The sequence below is a fragment of the Somniosus microcephalus genome, chromosome 21, assembly GCF_052327205.1.
Source record: "Somniosus microcephalus isolate GS21.2 chromosome 21, FLI_Smic_1.0, whole genome shotgun sequence".
Lineage (NCBI taxonomy): Eukaryota > Metazoa > Chordata > Chondrichthyes > Squaliformes > Somniosidae > Somniosus > Somniosus microcephalus.
The window spans coordinates 62,755,949-62,765,848 of NC_141007.1; the positions used below are offsets into that span (position 1 = coordinate 62,755,949).

At 45.3% G+C, this 9,900-nt stretch overlaps 1 long non-coding RNA gene across 1 annotated transcript; it reads left to right on the top strand.

Moving 5' to 3' along the window:
* The first annotated feature begins 803 nt into the window (after positions 1–803).
* LOC147102872 (uncharacterized) lies at positions 804–7,833 on the top strand. The gene is made up of 2 exons (XR_015073182.1): positions 804–962; positions 7,459–7,833. It is a non-coding gene; the product is annotated as an uncharacterized LOC147102872 (long non-coding RNA).
* The last annotated feature ends 2,067 nt before the right edge of the window (positions 7,834–9,900 follow it).

Consider the following 9,900-nt stretch of genomic DNA (forward strand, 5'->3'; position numbering starts at 1 on the left):
CTATGTGCGAAACGGCTGTCATGTTTGCCGGCACAACAGTGATTGTATTTCAAAGTAACCCATTGGTTGAAAAGCATTTTGGGACATCCGAGTGACTTAAAAGGCGCTATATAAATGCAAGTTTTTTTTCTTACCATGATGGACGGTTCATTCTGAAATTGAGATGATTACTGAAAATCCTTGAAACCTATTAGATAATTGAAGCTACTTTACAGAATAGAATTACCATTAACTGGGCTGATTACTACATAGTGTCTAAACAGTACAATTTACTTTTCCATTGTCAGTCAATAAAATTACTGCCATTATTTTGAAGTACCTACATTGCTGATTCCAAAATAGTTTCAATGTCATGGATTTCAGTCTGTGGGCGATCGTGATGATGGCACAAACTCAATGTACATGTTTTCAACTGCTCCAGTCACTGCCCTTACTACACTTACTGGGGGCCCTAAGGCAATTGTTAATTGGTACCTTTATGAATAGTAACCACAGAGATTATTCTCTTTCATCATTTTCAACATGTTTCTCATTTAGCTAAAGTTCTCTTACTTCCAACTCAACTGGTTCACTTGCTTTTTCGTAATATCCAGCGCTATTTACCTCGTTACAGTACTCATTAAAATGTTACAGAAAAATACATGTCTTCACTTTTTTATGCCTACCTGCAGAATTTAATTTTTAATCAACATTCTAATTACTTGCATGTTTTCTTTAATTTTTTATTGATATAATGACCCCGATATTTACTGGGGCGGAGTTTCAGAGTTTGGGGGGAGGGCGGGAGGAGTTATGGTCGGGAGTCCAGGTTTCCCCGAATGCCGTTGAGTTAACATTCCAGGGCGTGCGTGGTTTTTTTTTTTTTTAAAAACAGATTCCCCGGCCGGAAGCCAGCCTGATTGACCGGCTTGGCTCACTGTTGGGCGGCGAAGGCTCCAGAAAAGGCCGCAGCCCAGGAGCAGGTAGGTTTAGTGGTTGTTGGGGGTAGGGATTGCCCGGGGGAGTGGTTATGGGTAGAACGTGTTTTTCAGGGTCGGGGCTGATCACGGGGTGAGGTCGGGGAGAGATCGGAGGGGGAGAAGTGGAGTTGTTGAGGGGAGAGTCAGAGATCGTAGGGGAGTTCAGGGGTTGGTGATGGGGGTGGGGGAGGTGTCAGATGGAGATCATGGGTGGCAGGGGGGTGTTTACAGGTTAGCTTGTTGGGCCAGGAAGAGGCACTCCTGCTTCTCCTGGCCCACAAACAGTGCTGTAAAGCCATTTACCTAATGGATCCGGCCCTTCTCATCTCCTTCTGCCTGTGAGCCCTGGGAAACCTGACTGCCATGGGTTAAAAATAGAAATCTTGTTAAAATGAAGGTTAACCACCTCCCCTTGACATTCAGTGGCATTACCATCGCCAAATCCCCCACTATCAACATCCTGGGGGTCACAATTAACTAGAAACTTAACTGGACCAGCCACATAAATACTATGGCAACAAGAGCAGGCCAGAGGCCAGGTATTCTGCGGCAAGTGTCTCACCTCCTGACTCCCCAGAGCCTTTCCACCATCTACAAGGCACAAGTCAGGAGTGTGATGGAATACTCTCCACTTGCCTGGATGAGTGCAGCTCCAACAACACTCAAGAAGCTTGACACCATTCAGGATAAAGCAGCCCACTTGATTGGCACCCCATCCACCACCTTAAACATTCACTCCCTCCACCATGTACCATGGCTGCAGTGTGTACCATCTACAAGATGCACTGCAGCAACTCTCCAAGGCTTCTTCAGCAGCACCTCCCAAACCCGTGACCTCTTCCACCTAGAAGGACAAGTGCAGCAGGCACATGGGAACACCACCAACTCCAAGTTCCACTCCAAGTCACACACCATCCTGACTTGGAAATATATCACCGATCCTTCATCGTCGCTGGGTCAAAATCCTGGAACTCCCTCCCTAACAGCACTGTGAGAGTACCTTCACCACATGGACTGCAGCGGTTCAAGAAGGCGGCTCACCACCACCTTCAAGGAAAACTAGGTGTAAAGTCTGCAGGTATTATGGCGAATTAATACACAGACTACAAGAGTAACTTTAACAGGACTTTACTATTCGAAGGTCAGGGCGAATCTGCCCAATAAATCCTGACACAGCACTTATATACCGGTGTGGTCACCGTCGGTATTACAGTATACAGCAGCCAAGATAAAGTAGTGCCACACCTAAAATAGTTCTCTTAAAGGTGAACGGTTACATACAATAGTTCTCTTAAAGGTAGAACAGTTACATACACTACAATCCTCCTTTTTTAGCTTACAACATACTTATTCCCCATTAAACATAACATCATAACATATATCCAACTTCATGTTAAAACAGTTCACAGATGTAGTCTCTGCGGAAAACAGTTCACAGATTCAATCTCGGTGGATGCGCCTTCCGTGCTTCTTGACTCGGTCCTGACAACACCTCAGTGGTGTAGCAGTTCCCTGTGGTGTAGTCGGTTCACGTTGCTGGAGTGACTCATCCAATAGTCCTTCACTGGACTTAACAGCTTGAACTTCCGTCCTTCTGAACCAGCATTGTTGGCTTGTAAAAACTGGAGTACCTTGGGAAGTTTTTCTACTTCCAAACTGATTTGGCTCCGTTCGAAGGGACCCCGTGCGTGATCTAGTAGTGATGATGATGGTCCAGATGATCATCATCATCTTCTGCTTCGTCTTTTCCTTTTCTGCTTCTTGGAGACTCTCTGGGCTCCACTGTCAGCTGCCAGCTGCATGCACAGTTCCTCCTTCTCGTCCTCCTTTTTCCATAGTAGCGCCACCATCTCCCAATGTTCCTTAGACTTTTTGTGATTCTTCATGGTTTCTGCACTTTGGGAGTTTTCATCACAAGCTGGGCAGAACAGGTCATCGTAATATTCGATGTCGTCCAACAGGTCATGGTAATATTCGGTGTCAACTTGAGCTAGGCCAGTGAGAGGGTCTTCTATTTCCTCCATACCCAGCTGGACATTAGCCAGCTTTTGTTCCAAATCCAGACATCTTTCCTGAAGAGACTTCTTCAGGCGTTCAGCTTCATCCAGCTTTTTCTGGGCTTCCTGCAAGTCTTTCACTAATGACGTCATTTGTGATTTCAATACTTCAACTTCATTCGGAGATTGGTTGATCGGACTATTCAATCCCTCTACTGCAGCAGCTGTTTCAACCTTCTGTTGTTCAACATTGACGTGAGTCAGCGTACTTTTGGCATCCAAGGGTTGCTCTGCTGCCATCTTCTCAGTCTGTGTTGCAACCTCAGCTATTTCAATAACTTTTGGGAGCTCCAAACCCCTCTCCTTTGAAGATTTAAACTCATGTTCAATTTGTTCCCATTTCAGAGTCTTGTCCTTCAGCATATGAAAGAGTTGGCTGACCGTTAACTCTTCTGACCTCATACGTTTCCCAGTAGCTGCAGGGCTGTTTATAACCTTGCCCTGGGGCTCCTTTGCTGTTTCTACTTCGCCATCATCCGCAGCCTCCACCATTCGAATTTCCCCACTTGAATCGTCCGGTGATGCTGCACCCAACTTCAGTAGGAGCTCGGAGTTCACGGCGACCAAATCAGTCTTTTCTGCCTGCAATCCGCTAACAAGCGCTTTCAGTTGTTGAACCTCTTGCTCCACCAGATTAAAGCACGCACCTTCTGAAACCGAATCAGCTTTGATTCGTTTGGCCTCCTTGCCCCGACGGTTTGTGTGCTCCTGCTCCTTTTTCTCCATCAGCTGTTTCTGTTGTCTTTCCAGGTTCTCCCACTCTGTGTCACAGAACTTTTCCATTGCTTTCATCTCTTGTTCGAGACAGCAACTCAATTGTTCTAATTGCTGTTGTAATTTGAAATGGAGTTGAGTTCGAGCCCGGTGTTCCTCAGAATTGTGCATATCTGTAAACTGGACAGACTCAGAATTCTCTGTCAAACTATGTTGTTGTTCAGTGGAATTCTGTTCTGAAACTTTGTTCTCCTCTGAAGCATAAGCATTTATGCACTCCTTCGTTTTTCCAACCTTAGTCAGCAAGTCCATTTTAAACTTGTCTTTCGCACCTGGGCTGGTCTTATCGTCATCCGTTTCAGAGTCTGAGCTGATTGTCTTCACCGAGTTCTCACTCATTATTGCTTTTAAATAGTGCCATTCCATGTTTATTTCCCAGATCCACTCCCGTCCCAGAAGTGGTGGACCTCCCTCAGGTAGTACATATAAATACATTCCTTGGTGTTCTTTGCCCCTGTCTCTCACCTTGACTTTTATCTTTCCCATGGGGTATACTTTCTGCCCCGTGTATGTCTGCAATACGATCTTGGTATCTCTCAAGGGTATGTGTGAGAATAGCCGGTTGTAATCCCTTCGATTTATGACTGATAGGGCTGATCCTGTGTCCAATTCCATTTTCACTTGGACTCCGGCTATTTTTAGCATGACCCAGATAGTTTGCAGGTCAGCTTCCTTACTCACATTGTGAATTCTCAGACTACCCAGTTCCTGAACGGTTGGGTCTGAATCCGAATTCTGTTCATCTGAACTCTTCTCAGCCACCTTGTGTACCTTATTGTACTTTTCCTGCGGCGACTTTTTTTTTGTTGTTGTTGGTCTTCTTTCCTGACCGGCATACCTTAGCTATGTGACCAAGTTTGCCACATTTTCTACATTCCTGGTTTTTAAACCAGCATTGGTTCTGGTCGTGTGTTGTCTTCCCACAACGATAACATTTCGATGTACCCGAAGTAATTTGATCCACACGGAGTACCGCTGCCTTCAGCTGCATTTCCGCTGTGCCTCTCGCTGCGGCTTCGTGCGATGCTGCAATAAGGACAGCCTTATCAAGTGTGAGATCGTTCTCTTCTAGCAGACGCTTTTGTGTTCCTTCCTTCGACAACCCGCACACGAACTTGTCTCTCAATGCCTCTGTCAGATTTTCCCCAAACTGGCAGTATTTCGCTAGTCTACGCAGTTCAACCAAGTATTCCGCGTTGCTTTCCTCTTTCCGTTGCGTTGTCGCATAGAATTTGAATCGTTCCGCCAACATCAGTGGTGTGGGGTTCAAATGATCCTTCAGGACAGCAACAATATTAGCGAAAGTCTGATCCGCCGGTTTAGCTGGTGATAGAAGATGCTTCAATAGCCCGTATGTCTTTGCCCCCATTGCGTTTAATAGGGTGAGAGCTTTATCATCATCTGCTATCTTATTGGCCTCACAATATATCTCGATACGTTCTACGTACGTGGCCCAATCTTCCACCTCGGAATCGAAGTTGTTGATGTTACCATGCTTAGGCATCTTCACTATCTTTCTGCGAAACAAACACGAAATTTTTCTTTTTTTTTTAAAATGGCGGTTTCCCGCGCTTGTCTTCTTCCCCGCCTACTGGCAAAATGGCGGTTTCCCGCGCTTGTCTTCTTCCCCCGCCCACTTTCAAAATGGCGGTTTCCCGCTTCTGTCGTCTTCCCCGCCTACTGGCGGCTTCCCGCGTTTCTTCCCCTGGCGGGAGGGGTAAGCTTTTCCCCTCGGGCGACGACCGCTGGCTTTCGGGGTTCGCAGCCTGCGCGTCAGCTTCAGTGCGTTCCTTGTTCCCTTTTCTCGGCAGGGCAACCGGCACTGGGTACAACCCGTTGACGGCGAACAGTTTCAGCCGCTGGCTGGATCTCGCTCAGTCTCCCTCGCTCGGGCTCTGTCTCTCCCGCTCGCTCGGGCTCTGTCTCTCCCTCAGCGGCTTCCAATCGCGCCTCCCAGCCCTCTCGCAGTCTGGTGCTTTCCTCCCCGGCTGCGGCGGAGTTCACCGCGGTTTATTTATTTTTATATCTTCCCGCGCCTTACGATCCCGGTCGCAGCGCCTCGTGGCCTCGGTAGCTGCCCGGCCTTTTTCGCCGGTCGCGGTCTAGCTGTCTCACGACGCCGTTGCGTCTCCCAGCCCGCTTGTACCGCGGCTTCCGTGCTCCATGCTGCCCCAGTCTCAGCGCCTCTGGGCCCGACTTCTGTCCGGCTCCTTTCCCCCGACCGTGGTCGAGTTCACCGCCCTTATCCTCTGTTTATTTTTTTTTTATTTTCCCTTTACTCACAGTCACCGTGGCCGACTTGCTTCTCGTGCTGATCGGCTCACTCACCACCGTGGCAGAAGGGACAATCAGTGCCTGTTGCTGATGGAAGGCTTCATGTCTGAATTCTTCCTTGCTCTGCAGACTCGAGTTTTCTCTCAGCAGAACGACGAGGGCGGGTGCCTCTTCTCGACGCTCGTTAACTGCTTCGGAAGTATTGTTGCCACAGGGTAGGATCGAACTCGTCGCCACTGTAAAGTCTGTAGGTATTATGGCGAATTAATACACAGACTACAAGAGTAACTTTAACAGGACTTTACTATTCGAAGGTCAGGGCGAATCTGCCCAATAAATCCTGACACAGCACTTATATACCGGTGTGGTCACCGTCGGTATTACAGTATACAGCAGCCAAGATAAAGTAGTGCCACACCTAAAATAGTTCTCTTAAAGGTGAACGGTTACATACAATAGTTCTCTTAAAGGTAGAACAGTTACATACACTACACTAGGGATGGGCAATAAATGCTGGCCTTGCCAGCGATGCCCTGATCCCATAAACAAATAAAAAAAACTACAGCCTCCTTAAAAGGTTTCAACACCCGACCCGCCTCCCGAGAACGGATTGGTCGCCCGCCCCTTGTCCCACCTCCGTTAAAACCAGAGGTGGGCCGGTTCGAGGCAGGTTGGGTTCCTGTCTCACAACATTTTAATTTCCCACCCGATCTTGGAGGTTAAAATTACCCCCAATAAGTTGGAGTTTGTGGCTGCAATAAAATGTAAATGTTTCACAAACAGTTCAATTGTTTTCCTTCCGTACCCCAGCACAGAGTTCATTTCTCAGTGGCAGATGGGCTGCTGAAAGCAAAGCCATAATTATACATTGATATCTTGCCAAAGAACATCTTAAACTCGTGTCACATGCATCTTTTTCAACAATAAATTCCCTTACCACATCAAGAAATGATTCAGAACCAAGTACAGGGGTGAATATTTGAGCATTGACAAATAATTGATAAAATAGTCTATATTACTCTGAAGCATATTAGGTACTAAAAAAAATTAACCACCAGAAATTATGCAACTGGAGTTACATTATATTTCCTCTCAGAACGTTGCATAAGGTAAATTAAAGAACACAGTACAGATTAGCTAAGGGATTGTGCAAGTTTGTCAATACTATTTGATGTTGCTTAATTAAAAATGTCTTGCCTGCTGCATTTGTGGCATTTTCAGAAGTGCCATTGAGTAATAAGGTGTGAGTTCACACTTGCAGTTCTCGACACACTGGTTTACAACAAGGGTTATGACCAAGGGTCAGATACCTGAAATGTTAATCCTACCTTCTGCTCTCAGCAGATGCTGCCTGGCCTGCTGAAAGTTTCCAGCATCCTCTCTTTTTATTTCAGATTTCCACCATCTGCTGCATTTTACTTTTACTCTTCACTAAAGCTTGTCGGCGGAAGAAAGGAAATCTGCAGATTTGGAAATCTGTGCTGCCCTTGTGTGCCTCAGTATCTTTATGTGGAGTAGCACTGACAGAAGCCTGAACAGCCTCTTGGAGATTCTTGCCAAGGAACCTAAAAGAAGGTGGAAATGAGCAGGGGAATGTAACAAATTGCAAAGTTAAAAGTACATTCATCAGTCAATTAGAACGCTTGAGCTTTCATAGGTATAGAATGAAAGTTAACCATTAGATACCTGGACAGCATTGCTAATTGCAGATAATATTGCTAAAATGTTTGCTTTTAAATTAAAAGGAGCGATCTGCTCAACTGCAAATACATTGACAACCTGTAACTTAGGATAATACATGGATAATAATACAATTTCATCGACTCAATTACCCCAATAGCAATTCTTTAGTATCAAGATCATCAGTATTGCACATATGTTGTGGGGTGCATCATGTGCAGAGAACAAATTGATCTAAAGCATTAATCCTTTCACAATGTGATTACTTACCTTCCAAAATATGCCTCGCGTAACCATATCTTTGATTTTCTTCCTCCTTTTTTCTAACCATTCCTACTGCGGCCCCCCAACATTGATCCCGTGACTGCAGATCAAGCCTGTTGGCAACAAATTCCTCAGCAACTTCAAAAACCCTGTTAGCATTTAAGTAATACTTAAATGAAATGGCTAATGCTGTTGACTCCTCATGTTGTGAATGCTGCACCTGATGTCAATTAACTCCACAGATGAGAGTTGGTCAATTATGCATACAGATGAGACAATGCTGAGAACTGAGCCACTAACAGACTGCATTCTGATCTTTGAAGGATTTACACACTCAACAACCACAACAGCTTGCATTTATACAGCAGTTTTAACATATTGACGCTGAACTAAAGAAGGAGATATTAGGACAGGTGACTAAAAGCTTGGTCAAAGAGCATTTGGTTTTAAGAAGTGTCTTAAAGGAGGAGCGGAAAGTGGAAAGGCGGAGAGGTTTAGGAAGGGAAGCCAAGAGTTTAGGGCCTGGACGGCTGAAGTCTCTATGTTCTCTATCTTTGTGACACCAAACTGTACCTTGGCTCCATGACATGAGAGATTCTGGGACAGATGAAGGAATAGATATTTCTGATTTTCTGAATTATATTTATTGGCCCAGAAATTCGGGTCCCAACGCATGAGTATGCACGGGGTACTCGCGCGTGGACCCGATGGAAGTGCCAGTTTCTTGCATGCACTACGCATGCGCGGGAAACCGGCATTTCCGATCCTCTGAACCAAGGGGTTCAGAGGTCGAACAAGTGCGCGCAGGAGTCTGCGCCTGCGCGTTGAACTTCCTTTTTACAGGTTTCCACGTGCGTGAAGGCCTCAACTTTTTGCACATTAAAAAAACAGGCGTAAGGACTTCATTTTAAAAGGTAAGTGGTCAATTAATTAAAATTAGAACATTTTTTCCACAGGTTTATTATTTTTAAATACTTTAAAGTAAGGTAAGTGTATTTTTAGCCCCGATTTTTTATAAAATTATTTTTTCAAAAATGTAAATTATTGTTTAAAATAGTTATTTAATGTTATTTATAGTTGATTTAAATAGTGTGATTTTTTTTTCAAATTTATTTTAAGGTTAAGTACTGTTTTGGGCGCCCGGAATTTTCATGAGTTTGACAGTTCTTTCTGTCAAACTCATGAATGGACTTTTCCATCCTCCGATTGGTTGCCCGTGGCTCACGTGATCCCAGCGGACGCATCTCACTAAGTACGCCACTGGGTCACGCAAGCACAGTGCGCCGGGAGCTGGACCGGGCCACAGACAGGAAATCCACGCAGGCCCAGGCCTCAACTGCCGGCGCGCTAGGTAAGTGTAGGTCGGGGGCTTGCACCCGCGGGAAGCCCCCGACACGAATTTCTGGGCCAATATCTTGACTGTGGACCTTGTAATAGACAGCAACAATGTATAAAAATTGTCAGTTTACTGCAAATGGATCTATAATTTATACTATAGTGTTTGCTTATACCTACAGAGTTTAAGCATTGCAGCAAGATTTGCTGATATTTAATTGAATGTACTATTACAAGTTTAAAATAAGAGTTAGTATCACTCACAGTGCAAATTAAAATATCCCCAAAACAGTCCATTGACTTTTCATGATTGTTTTTGTTTTGTTGTTAGTCACTCGGAAAAAATTCGGTATCGCCCGTTTTGGGGCGCTAATATTGGCCGGGCGCAAAGATTAGCACCTGGCGCTAATTATCGCCCCTGACTGCAAAATTCGCCTCTATCACCCCTGGAGGTGATTTGAGCACTAAATCAGGTGCTACACACCTCTCTTAAGGCGCTAACGCCGGAGAGTGAGGCGCTACCTCAGAACGCTACCGAAGCTCAGGCGATGCCAGTT